At 42.4% G+C, this 16,766-nt stretch overlaps 1 pseudogene; it reads right to left on the bottom strand.

The window, feature by feature from the left end:
• Positions 1 to 15,486: 15,486 nt before the first annotated feature.
• LOC126189346 (5S ribosomal RNA) lies at positions 15,487 to 15,604 on the bottom strand (annotated as a pseudogene).
• Positions 15,605 to 16,766: the final 1,162 nt, after the last annotated feature.

Genomic DNA, 16,766 nt, shown 5'->3' with positions numbered 1-16,766 from the left:
ATGTACTGGAACTTGCGACATCTTATCTACTGTGTGCAATGCTTACCATTACGCTACTATCCGACACGTAGCTGTAATAGCTCCATAAGTCAATAACAATTCCTCCAGGACTTCTGCATACCACAGCGCTGTGGGATATTGCATATGGCCAGGTCAATACTTATGAGAGACAAACCGTTATACCTTTTCTTTTGCACTGCACGACGTTTTCAACAATCAGATAGCGCAATAGAGTAGCTCAAGTGGAAACGAACACATCCTATTTAAATATCTGCATCCTACACTGTTGGCAGTTCTGTGTTGGTGCAGTAACGTGATTTTATTTTGGTGATTACAAAATAAAGTTGAATGTATGCATTGGATGGCTGAGGCAGCTAGTTCATGGTGAGTCGGTCAACCAAGTAAATGAATTTACTGAACATGCTGCAAATTGATACAGGGAGCCTGTGTGTCAGAACTCTCAGCCAGTGTGGCACAACGGCGTTATGATAGAAAAATGAGCCACCCAGAAAAGGATTTGGAGGTCTGCTGGGCTGAGGAGAGGTTCATGTATCTTTGTTCTGGGTTCGATTCCATCTTCGGTCAGTGATTTTAGATAGGGAGAGACAGATTCCATTCTCTTCTGGCTACACCAAGTGAAGAAAATATAATGGCATTGTGGTCTGGAATTCACATTAAAAGTGAGATTTCTTCTCTACCAAGTAGACGTTAGGTTGAGCCACAATAAAGCCTGGAGTGGCGACATGTAGAAACTCTATCACCAGGAACCTTTCTTATACCACTTATTTATTTCTAGTGACGAAACAAACGCTATGTAGGCTCACAGGACACTTATTCCATCTTTTATTTGAGCTTCTGTAATCCGATAAAATTGATTCTGAACTGGAAATGCAACTCAGACAGCCCTTAACGCGGAATTTGTTCCCTTCGTGACAATACAGCTCGGCTACAATTTATTGTTTGTTCATAACTGCAGATTTCTCAACATCTCCACATATTGCGCGTGAATGGGTTCGAATCCTGGCGCGGCACTAAAGATTTCATTATGTATTATCAAGATCTAGCATGAGAACACCTGTCTGCTAGTGGATAATAATTTCGATTTTTAATGTATTTTCATTCCTTGTTAACAGTAACGATATTTGAGGTTTTTGACTCCCAGTGAGACACAGAGCTATTTGTGAGATCACTGTAAGTTCAAGATGTTATCCCGAGCTGCTTGTGGAGAAAAATTCGGTAGCTGACGTATCTTTGTGTGTAGTCAACAACGATATGTGTGGGGTCTATTCCCAGTAGCACTGAACTCTTCGTCATATTATTTCTAGCTCAAACATGCTCACATGTCGCTGCTGGTGCAACAAACCCATATTTAACGTTCGTTTTCTCTAGAATAAAACAGCAATAGGTGCCGGGTTGGAGTCCTGGGAAAGGAAAAATTAGTGTTTCGTCTCGTCATTTCAGTTAAAACATCTAGCTACTGCCGAGAAAATACGATATGTCACAGTTGATTGTGCTTCGATATCTATCTTATTAGTTTCTGGGTTCGAATCTCTGTCGAACGCAAAGCTTTACCTCACGGCATTTCAAGTAAGTTACTTGTTAAGAAGCAATATTTAACATCTCTCGTAGTTCATTATTAGGGACAATTGGTGCTGGGTAGGAATTCGGGTCTGTTAAAAATGTTTGCGTTATGTAATTGAAAGTTGGTATTTGCTAATTGATATTGTCTAAAATCGAGGTATATCACTCTCTGTATGCCTAATCAGGAATGACTGTTAGTTTGCGTCAGTCACGAAATCTTTGCTTAGTCTGCATGACCTGGGTTTGAATCCATATGCGGAACGAGACGGTTCGTCGTGTCATTTGAAGGTCATACATATTCTCAAGTAGCTGCTCGTGAATAACTTCAATTTGTAACGTCATTTTGTGTTTAATAATAATTACGGTATGTTACTTTGAATAGGAAATCATGAATACGACGAACTTAGTACGTGCATTACCTATCTGACGTATTAATGAGAGTGGTAACATTTCAGGTATGTCATTTATTGTAATAAATGTGAGCTTACAAGTCTTAAGGACAGTCTTACCTGTGATAAGATGTTCCCTGATTTTTGTAGTATTGTAGTATTACTTTACATCTAGAGTTATTGCGATACAGAGTAGTGTTTTCTAGTGGTGACTTGTTGGATCCATTTTCAATAGACAAACGACTGTACTAAGGAGCGATTAGAAGACCTGCTAGACAGCTGCGTTGTGTAAATTGCATGCGAATCAGGCGAAATGCTGTTCAGGTCGTTCGGATACTTTTGAGCATGACTGTACATGGGAACGAGGATGTTCCTAGAAGAATGTGAGAAAAAGTTGACATGGGAGCACCAGGAACCAGGAAAACTGTTATTTTTCGTGTACAGTGATAAGACGGTTGGAATATTTTGTTTAACGTAGATACCACTAAATGTGGAGTAATGAATTTACATAAATCGGACCACAGTTCGGTGTGGCGCAGCGGTGGGGGAGTGGACTGCTGTAGCCTGTTGTGGGGTTGTGAACCACTGAGGGCTACGGCGGGGACGACGCCTCTCCGTCGTTTCTAGGTCCGCAGTTACATACAGTACAATACAATAAAAGATATCAGACCTCAATAATAGGGCAATAAAAACATATAGATCTTGATTAATAAGAGTTTCTGCCAACCCAAAATATGAAACAGCTCTTAATTTAATTTAAAGGCAACAGGCAGGCCTTCAATAGTAACAGCTTGAGTTAAACAAAATTACCAAATAGAAAAGACGCAGGCCTCATTATATTATTATTATACATTATATACTGTTATTATATTATATTATATTATATACTGTTATTATATAACAGTTTCATTTAAGTAAAATTACCAAATAGGAAACAGGCAGGCCTTCAACGATCGCTACCAACCTATGGGTATCAATAAGAAAATAATGGTTAAGATCTCAAAATCGAAAACTGACTGAAGTTCACGAATCGCAGCTGAAGCTTGCCAATTCCAGAGGGGACCCAGAATTTAGCACAACGAGACTGATTTCAACTCTAGTATGCTACTACCCAGAGCTAGGTGGCCAGGCTATGCACGAATATCGCAATGTAAGTCAGATACCGATTCAAATCGGTCCGCAAATACGATCAGCAACCGCTCTGCTGACTCCACGCCAAAGACGCTTGCGCAAGTATTCGCCTTAGTCGCTGGACCTCTCACATCGTCCTCCTCGCTCTGTTACCACTTCCCAACTCACTATACCACAGTACTCCCTCATCAACAATCTCCAGCAAAGAGCTTAGTGGCCTCAAACGAGATGAACAGCACACAACAGATCGAGCTGGTGGCGCCAGGAATTCTGAAGGTGAGGATTATTGTGCACTCTGAGGACCTTAAAAGTGGCCAGATGCCTGACAAGCAAGTTAACCAGACCCAGAATTTTTGTGTTAGAGCATGGACCTATAAATGAGGTGTGAACTTCCCGACCTTGGCCCCACCGCTCACCCAACAGGCACAGTTCTTCATGAAAACCTCATCTCCTTTCTTTCCCTGAAATGGACATCTGTTGCTATTATAATGCCGTGTGTGGCGGCAGTGGGCTAACCTAAAGTCATTCCTGGCCTGTTCCCAATTTTCCCTAAGATCGTCAGGAATAACAGACGTAGCTGGATAGGGGGGAACTGATGGGATACGTAAACAAGAGAGCGGCAGGAACTGCCTTGGATGCTGCGTGCTGCACAATGTTAAATGCAAAGTTGAGCCAAGGCAAGGTGATACCCCACTAACTCAGAGACTTATGGTGGTATATGATCAAATCTGACTTAAGGTTGCGAGTCACTTTCATGGCAAACGATGCCTGAGGATAATACGGCGTGGTAGTTAGGTGCTTAACAGCATTACGAAAGTAAACCTGCTTAAACTGTTTGGAAACAAACGCTGGAGCGTTATCGCTAACAAGAGCCTTAGGGGATCCAAACCAGCTGAAGACGTTGGTCTGATGTGCAATGATAATGGCCGCTGTGACCCAATGACTAAGAATTAATCATAAAAATCTGGAAAACGAGTCAACAACCACCAGAATATATCGGGTCCCCTTCTTGGTACGAGGAAGAGGTCCTACATATTCGATAAAGAGTTTCTCCAACCACTCGGATTGTGATAACCCCTTCAAAGGACTATTACTTCGTTTAGCCTTCTTATGGGCGTCATAGACGCCAAGATGTCCTTCCACTAGAGAATTATGAAAATAATGGAAAACGGGAGGCGCTAGCTCATGAGGCAAACAAATTTTAAAGTCCCTGGCTTCGTTAAAGCGTTCACGTAGTATGCCATTGCTGGTGGAGTAGTCGCTAGCCCCACCAGCGGATTAGAGTTGTTTTCTTAACGGACTCCGCAATGTATCTTGATCCTGTTTAGTTTTAAGGTCCGGCCGGCCACTGTGGCCGAGCGGTTCAAGGCTCTTCAGTCCGGAACCGCGCTGTTGCTACGGTCGTAGGTTCGAATCTTGCCTCGGGTATGGATGTGTGTGATGTCCTTAGGTTAGTTAGATTTAAGTAGTTCTACGTCTAGGGGACTGATGACCTCGGATGTAAAATCCCGTAGTATTAGAGCCATTTGAAGCATTTTTTAAGGTCCACAAAAAACTGGTGAGCTTCAGCTAGAACGGTACAGACAACCGGGTGATAGTCACTAATGCCTTATTGTCCACAGCCCTCTCCTCCTGAAACATGCGACTGAGGACTTTGGCGGCTCGGTAGTCAGATCCTTTTGTGCGTCGCACCTTGAAATGGAACGCGCAGTTGCGGACCGCCCACCTAGCAATCCTATCACTTTTCCTGGGTAGAGCCAACTTTGTGTCTGATTGTACGCCTCGAGATCAAACTCCCTACGCTCAAGATGGAATTGGAACTACTCTAAGGTGAAAAGCACAGCCAGCGCCTCGCTCTCATAAATGGAGTAATTCATCTCTGGAGGAGACACTCTTCAAAACTCTAAAGTTAAAGGGTCTTAAACCTTGATCCCTGATCAACAACACTGCAGCTATACCGGCACTGGAGGCATCAGTGTGAACGATAAATCTTTTGCCGAAATCCGGGACGGCTAAGACTGGTGGGTTGGTGATGGCGGTCTTGATAGCTTCAGAAGCCGCCTGTTGGCTCTCACCCCTTCCTAAATAGTTTATTCAGGAGATCGGCCATCTGGGAAAAAATCAAGGACTAACGGCGAAAATAATTCGCCATCCCAATAAACCTGGCGTTCTTCTTCCTTCTTTCGAGGCTGAGGAAATTTCTTCAACATCTTAGTTCGTTTCTTCTCGGAAATTAAATGGCCCAGAAAGGACACCTGTGTGGTAGCAAGTGTAATCTCGGACGGTTTAAGAGTCAGCCCCACATCTCGAAACTCGGACAGGGTGTCCCAAAGATGGTAAATACGATCCTTAAACGACTGACTATAAATAACAACATCATCACCGTAAAGAAAATTTCAAGTCGCCCAGAATATGATATAATAAACGAGACAAAACCGCTGCCCCAGTGGACAAGCTGAACAGCATCTGGTTAAACTCAAAGGCTCCAATCACTGCTGAACATGGTGACATGTTTAGATTCCTTGGTGAGAGGAATCCGACAATAAGCTTGGTTAGCCCTCAAAAACCAGGTAAAGCAATTGCGAAGATCCGGCAAGGGGACAGATTCTATATTAACACTTTTATTAAGGAGTCTATAACCAACCACCGGTCTGTAGTCCTGGCCGGAGCTTTAGGAATCAGAAAAGACGGTGATACGCAGGAAGATGTACACGGCCAAATGACCCCCTATTTCTGCCACTAGATGTTCATTTTGGGTGGCGAGAGATAAGGAGACTGTCGCACCAGAATATCGTCAGACAAGCGTATGCTGTGCTGTATGACGTTAGTGACACCAAAATTACTACTGGAAACCTCGGGAAACTCGCCTAATAAATTCAACAACTGTCCTGCCTGACCCAGCTCTAGATGGGCTACATCAGATTGCCCGGAGGTACAATTTACCGAATGCTCCATACTTGCGCAACAGCAAGAGCAAAAGGCTATCTTGTCACTAGGCGAAAACCTAAAAGAGAAGGTGCGGCTCGCAAAGTCGAGAACTAATCCAGTTTTCTGAGTAAAATCATATCCGAGTAATAAATTGAGCATTACATCTTTAACAAGTAAGAGCGTAATGGGCCATGAGAAATAACAAATGGACAAACTACCGCGCACATCGCCGACCAGAGGCAACGCTTTCCTATTGGCCACACAACATCTCTGAAGGCAGAGGCGCACGGAAAATAATTTAAACAACTGCCAGAACAACAAACACCATTTATAATTGAACAATGACATGGAGCTACCAGAATTCAACAGAAGGTACAAAGGTTCTTGTCCTAGAAGGGCACAGATAAAAGAGAGGGCAGAACCGGATGCAGCTTGAATAAGACTCATCATGGCACACCCCTCTCACGTGAATAATCCCCTCATTCTTCACTTGACGTCATTTTCCGGCTCTAGGAGCTCTTGCTACAGGACACTCGCCCACCAAGTGGTCGCGGGCGCTGCACCGGAAACAATCTTACCCAGAAAATGTGTTAGATGCTTGAGGAGACCTATAAACTCTCGAGGTGAGCAGAGGAGTTTCCAAGTGCTCCTCATGCCTGCACTCCTCATCAGCAAAGTAGAAGTCTTCAATGGAATCAACCAATTCTTACAATTCACGGAAGCTAGTGGTGTTGGAAGAAAGGGCCAAGCGCGACCTAAGCTCGGGACGCACACCCTTCAAAATGTTTGATACAGTATTGAGTTCCGAAACCGACATACCAGTAGCCAAGGTGGCTAGGAGCACTCGTTTGACGTTCTGACTCAGCCGTTGATACCTGACCCATCAGTAATAGTTGTCTTCAATCTCCTTCCGCATCAACGCCGAGTGCTTCCTATCGACAGTCAGTCCCCTTAGCCCTACCACTTCAGGACTTCAGATATAAAATCACTCAGAGTACCTTTCGCCAAGGGGTAAAGTAATGCTAATACCACATGGTGAGGGATCCCCAAGGCATCCGAATGAAATTCATATCTCAATAACAAAACAATAATAACAGATAGGTCTTGATTAATAACAGTTTCAGCTAAACCAAATTATGAAATAACTAGAAATTTAATTATAAGGGAACATGCCTTCAGTAATAACAGCTTCAGTTAAGTAAAATTACCAAATACTAACAGGCAGGCCTCCAATGACAACAGCTCCAGTTAAGTTAAATTACCAAATAGAAAAGAGGCAGACCTTCTTTAATAACAGCTTCTCCTAAGTAAAATTACTAAATAGTAAACAGGCAGGCATTCAATGATAACAGCTTCAGTTAAGTAAGATTATCAAACAGAGAACAGACACAGCTCAAATAACAACAACTTCAGTGAAGTTAAATTAAGAAATGGAAAACAGACAGGCCTTCTCTAACAGCTTCAGTTAAATGAAATTACCAAATAGGAAAAAGGCAGGCATTCTTTAAGGACAGCTTCTGTTAAAAAAAATTACCAAATGGAAACAAGCAGGCCTTCTATGATAACAGCTTCAGTTGAGTAAAATTAACAATTAGAGAAAAGGCAGGTCTCCAATGATAACAGCTCTCTTAATTGAAACTACCAAACAGGAAAACGGCAGGCCTTCAATGATCGCAACAGACCTATAGGTATCAATAAGAAAATAATAGTTAAGAGCTCTAAATCCAAAACGTAACTGAAGTTCACAAGTCAAAGCTGAAGCTTGCCAATTCCAAATGGGGCTTCAACTCAATCATCGATGTGCTACGTCCCAGAGCAGGCCGGTCAGGCTACGCACGAAGACGGCACTCTAAGTCAGTGATGGTATCAACCCAAAAATATGACCAGCAACGACTCACCAGACTGCGTGCCCAAGACGCTTGCGGAGGTGCTCGCCATAGTCGCCAGTCAGACCTCTCACTCCATCCTCCTCGCTCCGTTACCACTCCCCAATTCGCCACGCCACAACATGCGCCGTCTCCCATCAACAACCTCGAGAAAAGAGTGGCTAGTGGCGGCAGGAATACGAAAGGAGACACCAGCAACCTCGCCAAAGCTCACCCGTCAAATACTGCTACTATGCGTGTCTGTTTCCTCATAAGATGTGACTGTTTCATACATTGTGAATTGCTAATGATCATTTTATAGGAATGATGCGAGCATAGCATAATTCCTGACCCATAAACTATATGAACAGTGGGTACTATATTCTACTGGCAAGCTATATAGTGTGTGGATCACAAAGAACATACACTACCATAATTTTGTAGAATCGATAGCACAAGTGATCTATGCAAAATAATTCAAAATAACATTCTTTGGAGGTCCATCCGTTTCTTCTTCCTCTTATTAATTATATCGTATAACACCACAGTACTTTCTGAAGGTGGTGTTACGTTTCTATGGGACTAAATAACTGAGGTCATCGGTCCCTAGATTCACACACTACTTAATCTAACTTAAACTAAGGACAACACACACCCACGTCCGAGGATGGAGTCGTCACATAGATCTAAAATAAGGTGTATAATACGCCACATCTTCCACGTGGACGGTGTCGCCTATTCGACACCTTATTTTAAATATAAGAAATAAGATGTGGCGATGTGGACGATGTGGCCTATTCTACAACTTATTTTAGATATATGTGACGAAGCTGTGCTGAGTATATTTTTATGTTTTGACGATGCCATTACGGCCTTGTCACTTTAAGAGATGATGTAGAAAAGATCTGAGGATGGTCATTACTGACTGAAACCGGTCATCGTCAAAACATTTGATATTGTGATCAAAGACTGGAATAAACAACATTCGAAAGTATGTTGCCGTTGTAAAGTGATTAGGAGTGCGAGAGCAGATTAGTGCGAAGTGTGATAATGAAATGTGGCAGCACTATGACAAAAACTGGAATTTGTGTCACTGATTTTTCTTTCATACACCATGAAGTTATGAGTTCAATAGACCTTTACAATGTACTGTAAATGGAATACTACAGGAAGGTTATCAAAACACAGAAAGCAAAGGGAAAAATCCTTGTTAGTATCTAATTAACCGAATCATTAATTAATCCCTTCTGGCCATTTTTATTAAATGAAACTTATATGTTGCTACCCGTCTGATTTAATAACTGAATTGGCCTTCTGGTAGGTAGAATGGAGACTGAATAAAAAAAAAAATATTTCTAGCATGAAGCCTTGTCAGCATCAACTATGTGACTACAGCGCAAATATTCGTTTCTTGTTTGTAAAACCCGTAGAGAGCACAATCTAGTAATAAGTACATCCGATGGATACACTGGCCCATGTGGCCGTCCTGCTTCATATAAAATTTCAGTCCTATGAAGAAATAATACATAATCAGATACTCTTTTGGAATAAAGAGGCCAGTTAGAAAAGGCAGTAATTCATCATACACCCAAAACAAAGCTAAGTATGCATCCATCCGCCTCAGACACCGAAACAGGACTCTCTAAAACTGTAATTTGTTTCTCGTTCGCGCAAAGAACACACGGGAGGATATTGTCGCTCGTCTAGGTGTCGACTCAAAGAGCGCTACACACCATGGACTAGGCTCGACTACCACACTTGTCTTTCGAACTGTGATTCACAAGTAAAAGCACGCACTGTATTGTGGTAAGGATAACGGCCACTTGTCGTAAAGGTGTCTATTTGCAGAAATAATTACGAAGCTCAAATCAATATTACATGTGTCATGACAATTTATGCGAACGATTAATGACTGCCACGCAGGATTAGCCGAGCGGTTTAAGGCGCGACAGTCATGGAATGTGCGGCTGGTCCCGGCGGAGGTTCGAGTCCTCCCTCGGGCATGGGTGTGTGTGTTTGTCCCTAGGATAATTTAGGTTAATTAGTGTGTAAACTTAGGGACTGATGACCTTAGCAGTTAAGTCCCATAAGATTTCACACACATTTCTTTTGATTAATGACTATAAGCCAACAATTGGTCAAATAGCACTTTGTATATTTATTCTAGAGATCGTTTTCAGTCCATTTTTAAAAAAGGTTTTTTAGACAACTGCAATGAGCAAGTATCCAATTTAGAATTTTTAGGGAAAATGTTATGCCCTACTAAGAAACCAAATACCTACTCGTCGATGGTGTTGTACATGTTAGTTTTGACGCCGCCTGACGAATCACTCGAAATTATACTCATGCTTCCTGAGCTATAGCAACAGCTGGCGCTGGCCGAACATGCTGCGCTACTTCAGATTTTCCACAGCACGGAGAAACTCCAGGCGCAGTATATGCCGGTACCTGTACCTGTATTAATGAGCGCCGGCTCGTGCATGGCCCGCGGCACAGTCGTGCTGGGTGGGTAGCATGTCTGCCAGGCGCTCCTCTCCGACAAATTTACGGTGGAAGTGGGCGGGCGAGACGGCCAAGTGCCGGCAACTCCCACGAGGCGCCGGGACTCTGAACAGCAGCTACTGCTCCCCACTCCACTCACCCTCACCCCTTCATACCACCCCTCACACGAGAAACAGAGGCGGCGGCGCTTCTTATCGCTGCGGTACCGCCTCGTGTTGCGTATCGGAAACCCGATGCCTGTCAGGCTCTCCTTTCACGACGGCACATAAATCTCTAGAGTTAATCGAGAAGTTTGTAACACGAATTGGTCGCGTCCTTTCCCTGCGGAACCTATTGCGAACTATCGAGCTGTAACGTAATGTATATAAACGTGAGAAAAATATTATACAGTCGCAACAAACTTGACTTTAAAAGTAGGAATATGAGAAGGTTTCAAAAAATACGTTGCAAATTATTATGGCAGGCCAAGTTACTTCTATTGAATGCTGTAATACACTTCAAAGTGACACAGATACGGGGGCTTGCTGGAAAGTAGCTCCTCCGAATTTTTAATTCAGCTCTCAATATCGCTTGAGGTATTATATGTCATTCAAATTACTTGATCAACTTTCACAGGCAAGTTGCAATCCACTGCCGCCGGAGGGCTTCGAATTGTAGCGTGCAAAATGGCGGTGTGTAACGTAGCTCTTTCGATGCGTGAGAAATAGTGTTCTGTAATTGAGCTTCTAACCGCAGAAGAGTTCGTCCACACATAAAGCACCCCCTCGTTTAGCATGACAATACCAGACCACAGACGAGGGCTGCGACATCTGCTACAAACCGACGCCTTGGGTCCACTGTCATCGACCATCCTCCTTACAATCCCAATTTGACTCCATACGATTTTCAACTATTTCCAGAAGTTAAAGAACGCCTTCAAGGACTTCACTGTGATAGCGACGAAGTGATGCAAGCAGAGGTGAGATTGTGGTTTCGTCATCAAAGTGAAACCTAAAAAAATGGCTCTGAGCACTATGGGATTTAACATCTATGGTCATCAGTCCCCTAGAACTTAGAACAACTTAAACCTAACTAACCTAAGGACATCACACAACACCCAGTCATCTCGAGGCAGAGAAAATCCCTGATCCCGCCAGGAATCGTACCCGGGAACCCGGGCGCTGGAAGCGAGACCGCTACCGCACGACAACGAACTGCGGACAAGTGAAACCTACCACAATAACGGTATCAAAATAATTGGTGTCTCGTTGGAGGAAACGCGTTCTTCGCCAGGGTGACTACTTGCAGACTTGAAGAATGAACATGTAGAATACCAATAAAGTTTCAAGAATTTTCACATAAAATGTTCGGAGGCATTACCTTTCAGCACGCTCTCGTACACGGCTCTATTTTTCAACATAGTCACCAAGGCTCTTTAAACAGTGGTCAAAACGTTCTTTTCTTCAACAACAGAAAACCGTTCCTTGATCATGGAGCCATTCGAGAACCGCTGCATGACTTTTCTCATGGTTGGAATACCTCTTTCCCGCAGAAATTCTTTCAGGTTGTCCAAAATATGGAAATTACATTGTAAGAGGAGGTGCAGCAGAGCTCTTAAGAGGCACAAGTGAGCAGTGAATCTTGGCGGGAACGGTATATAATAAGGGCGACAGACAGACGCCGCCCTGTGGGTTTTTCCTGCAGAAGTGACCGCTGTTCGACAGACAAGGCAGTGTACCCCACCCAAACCCAAGAGAAAGTTTAAACGCCTTTTTTTTAAGTTGAGAATCTGTATGCTGCTCTAGCTGAAAGAAAACGAATTAGTAAAAAATGAAATCATATGCACATTGACCGATCTGACATAACAATTAACAAGAGGAAAATGAAAACAGTGATGAATAAGGAAGGGAGACGTATTACATATAGTATAAGAGAAACAAGCCTGGAGTGGAATAATATGGTCGTATATTGAAAGACTTCAAAGCTGAACAGTTAATGATGATAAGAATGCCAGCCTACTCGAGACAGGAGTTAGTAATTCATTTTCCGAGTAACCGTGAGACACAACGCATGCATCTTAGGAGGTCCGGTACTTGAATTAGGTGGTGGCATGCATGGACACACATACTTAACTGAGCATGGCTTCATTTATGAGGGCGTAGATTACATCTTAAGTTGTAGATATTTCTGCTTGTTCAATTATTTATACTGTGTTTCAATGTACATTGACATTATGAAGATAAACAGAACATTTATTTTTTCACTAAATTATCTTCCGATGCGCCCAGCAGCGTCCAAGATATTAGCAAAAAAAGCCATTCCAGCTTTCCTTTAATATTTTCTAGGTAGTTGCGACTCTGATGTGCAACAGATAATGTCTTCGTATTTTTTCAGTCTCACTAATTGTTTCGTAATAAAGCAGAAGAAACACACACTGGAGAAATTGGGGCAGCAAAGGCAGGCCGGGCCATAAAATAATTGTTTAACATGGGGAAAATCTCCACTTCTCGATATCATCTACCTCTGTTTGGCCGTGGTCAAATTGTTAGCATCATTTCACTACTGGTGGCTGCCAGGTCGAAATGTGATCCATACGTCAGCATTTCACTGAGAATCAGCATGCAGTTAGACATTTCACCCACAAGAATCATAATGGAACTCGTACTTCATCTTTGGATTACGTTACCACTTGCAACGACATTTTAATCCCAGACTGTGATGCAACTGTTCCTCGTATCGCCGCAGAACTGTCTCTGCAGGAAACACGGTATAGGTACTCTCTTCTGATAATCGTCCTAGAGTGGAACGATTTGTGTCATTTTCTAAAGTCCCTATATTAAAATGCTTGACAAAAAAGTTAAGCAAGCAGAAGACAAGGTATGAAGTCAGAGTAACAGCGTAATCGCACTCACCACCGATTGGTGTGTAATTGATTGGAGTTGTAGCAACCGGACTGGAGAATCACCGCCGCATTCGTAGGCTGCCGTTAACACAGCAACACAAACGGCTGCTTTAGTAGAAGTGAGCAAAAAGTATGGACTGCCAATGAATCGCTATTCATTATATCCTGCGAGTTATCGTTATTCTGCACTACAAAGGCCAACCACCGATTATGGTGGTGTCCATGGGAGAGGACACACACTGTCAATGTTTCCGAGAGCTGCAGCTGTATTTTTTTGACGTCATGGTGTGGGAAGTCATCGTGTACGATTCCATGTCACGGCTGGTCGTGACTGATGGAACTTTTCGACACATTGGTACGTCCTGGACATCCTGCGCCGTCAGGTGTTACCTCCTATGCGACAGTATCGTGGTGCCACTTTTGAACAGGACGATGCTGGACCACACGTGACGCGTATCGCTATGAATTGTATGCCTGATGTACTCCTTTGGCGAACAAGATTCTTATGTTTGTGCCCAACAGAACATGTCTTGGACCAGTTCGGACGTCAACATCATCCAAGTGCCGGACCAGATACAATAGTTGTGGACCAGCATGTTTCGGGAGATGGTGCAACGGCTTTATGACGCCTATCCCAACCGAATCAGTTCATACACCCATTGAATAAGCTGTGAACCACCATAGCGATCAGTGAGCTTGTTCTGCCAAATTCTTTTTAAGTCTGACTCGTTACTGCAATCAAATAACGTCATGTACCTTCACCCCGTGAAGTCTGATTTATTTAATTCTCCCCCCCCCCCCCGCCCTTTAAGTGTTCCAGTTGTTTTAGCAGGTAGAATGTATTTACACTTTTCTTTTTGCCTACATTTTCATGCGCAGATTTTTAATAACTGCAGACACTTTATACCTGTGTGTGTGTGTGTGTGTGTGTGTGTGTGTGTGTGTGTGTGTGTGTTCATAAGGATGTGAGGGCGTTTCAGTTAGTTTCGCTGTGGACTAAATAAAAGTAATTCTGTCCTCAAACACAAGCATGAATTGAGCAATGCTGAGCGCTACGAGGCACAATAGTGCTGGAGGTACTTACCTTCATCAACCGTTAAAACGACTGAAACAGCAATTTATGGAAGGTCTTAAAGTATTCCAAACGACAGTGAAACTTGACGTTTTCCCATATTAACGATTCAGTGCCATACGAGAAAGCAGCCATTAATTATAATGATAATGATGTTTGGTTCGTGGGGCGATTAACTGCGCGGTCATCAGCGCCCGTACAAAGTCCAAATGCTCTCACAGTCCATTTTTTTCACAGTCCAACCTAGCCACTGTCACGAATGATGAGGATGATGATGAAATGATGAGGACAACACAAACACCCAGTCCGCGGGCAGAGAAAATCCACAAACCGGCCGGGAATCGACATGACGGTAAAACGCACTGTCACTATCTACTGCGTTTGTTACTTGCGCTTTGTTGGTGAGAACAATGACACTTAGTATCGTATCTTTAATGTGAGATTATGTCATTGCCTCGCCCGAGTGACAAGCTCATTAATCGAAATTACTATCTAGAAATGTCTTTTGTATAATGTTATTACTATACTAAACAAGATGTATCTTAAAAGACATCATTTTGCGTTTTACGATTTATTTGGTTGCCATATTCTACAAGGTAGCGTCATCTAGGATTGTTCACCTTGTGCTATGCTCAGTTACTAATGTTTGTCGATAGCAGCGGCAACATGTTGTTCATCGCTTATTTCTAAAAGGGGACAACTCCTAACTGATGATTTATTTTGTAGAATGAAAAAACATTGCACAGCTTTTATTTGCTAATGTAAAAGCGAATTTCTTTCTTCCATACGAAAGAATTCATTTTATTTTGTATGGCCATCCTACTACTTTGGTCATTCACTTATGTAATAAAATGGAATACGTGAAACTGTCCTTTCGATGTTATATATTATATAGCTACCAGTTTCGGTGATTCAGTTCACCATCTTCAGGTCTTAGCTAACGCTGAAGGGGTGACTCCCATCGTATGGACAGTGCCATCAGTGGCCGTCATTGCATCGTCACTGGATGTGTATATGGAGGGGAATGTGGTCAGCACTTCACTCTCCCAGTCGTATGTCAGTTTACGAGACCGGGGCCGCTATTTCTCAATCAAGTAGCTCCTACGTTGGCCTCACAAGAGCTGAGTGCACCCCGCTTGCCAACAGCACTCCGCCTATCGGATGGTGATCCATCCAAGTGCTAGCCCAGCCCGACAACGTTTAACTTCGGTCATCTGACGGAAACCGGTGTTACCACTGCGGCAAGGCCGTTGGCGTTCCAGTGTATTATATAATTCTTTTTTCTGATTGTGTGAGGCTAATATTATCTAGTTTGAAAAATACTTTTAACTGCTACTGTGATTTTTGCAACCATAAACGGGAATAAGATAAATTTTGCGGGATTTTTGAAATTGTATAAAAGTGAGAACTTATAATTAATTAATGACAGTGTTTTGGGTGCAATAAATGTGCTATAAAGTAAATACGTCTGTCCTGTAATAAAGCAAATATGTCTGCATTATTACTGTACATAATCACGTTGTGATGTACATTTAAATGACAACCAAATAAGCCACTGTTTTCCATGGCTTTGAATCTAAATCACTAAAAATGTTTAAAATTAACTTTCTGTCTGAAGTGGTTAGTGATATTCCGTAAGTACAGACGAAACTGGACACAAAACGTGTTACGAACTGTCTTAAGGTTAAATAAAAAATAATACAAAAATTCTTAAAAAGTAATTGGTGCTAGTCACTTTTGAGTCTACTTCATCCGCTTCTGTGGTAGCCCATGTATTCTGACAATTATGAAATACTTGATAGTGTGGATCTATAACACACTACAGTAACTTCCCAAGTAGATTTTTCTTTTTCCTGTTTACAAGAATTTCCTGTCATATGCTTCTGTTGGATGAAGCCCGGTGTTCTTGATGAGAAAAATATGTCCTGGGTTTCGCTAATAAAAGTTATGGACTTGGGAACTACCAAATCCTGCACTCATAGTACAGAAACTGTTGGAGAGCAAATAATACTTTGTCTTTTCCTGGTGCCTTGTCCCACTCTTTCATCTGATGTAACAACCTTTTTTGCATAAAGAGAGCCCCCATGATTCAAAATTCGCTATTTCGCTTGTTTTTTCTGCATAAACTTTAAAGTGATCAAGTCGGGTGGATTTCGTGATAAGTGACATTCACTGATCTGCAATAAGCACTCGGTCGCACATTTGAAACTTTCTTTTCACGATCGGGAGTCTAAGTCTATCGTAGATAAGAGTGCCCTGTAATTGGTAATTACCGGTACGTTTTGTCATATATGTCATTCTTAAGATCAGTAATTACGATTTTAAATTCAGCATGCATTGCCAAATAAGTGTAGCTCTGTTATGTTTTTGGGGGACAAAGTGTAATGGTATCGAAAAGTAATTACTTCAGTAGGATC

This window comes from Schistocerca cancellata, chromosome 5, assembly GCF_023864275.1.
Source record: "Schistocerca cancellata isolate TAMUIC-IGC-003103 chromosome 5, iqSchCanc2.1, whole genome shotgun sequence".
Lineage (NCBI taxonomy): Eukaryota > Metazoa > Arthropoda > Insecta > Orthoptera > Acrididae > Schistocerca > Schistocerca cancellata.
The sequence above is the reverse complement of the archived record's forward strand: the minus strand, read 5'-3'. Positions and strand labels throughout refer to the sequence as shown.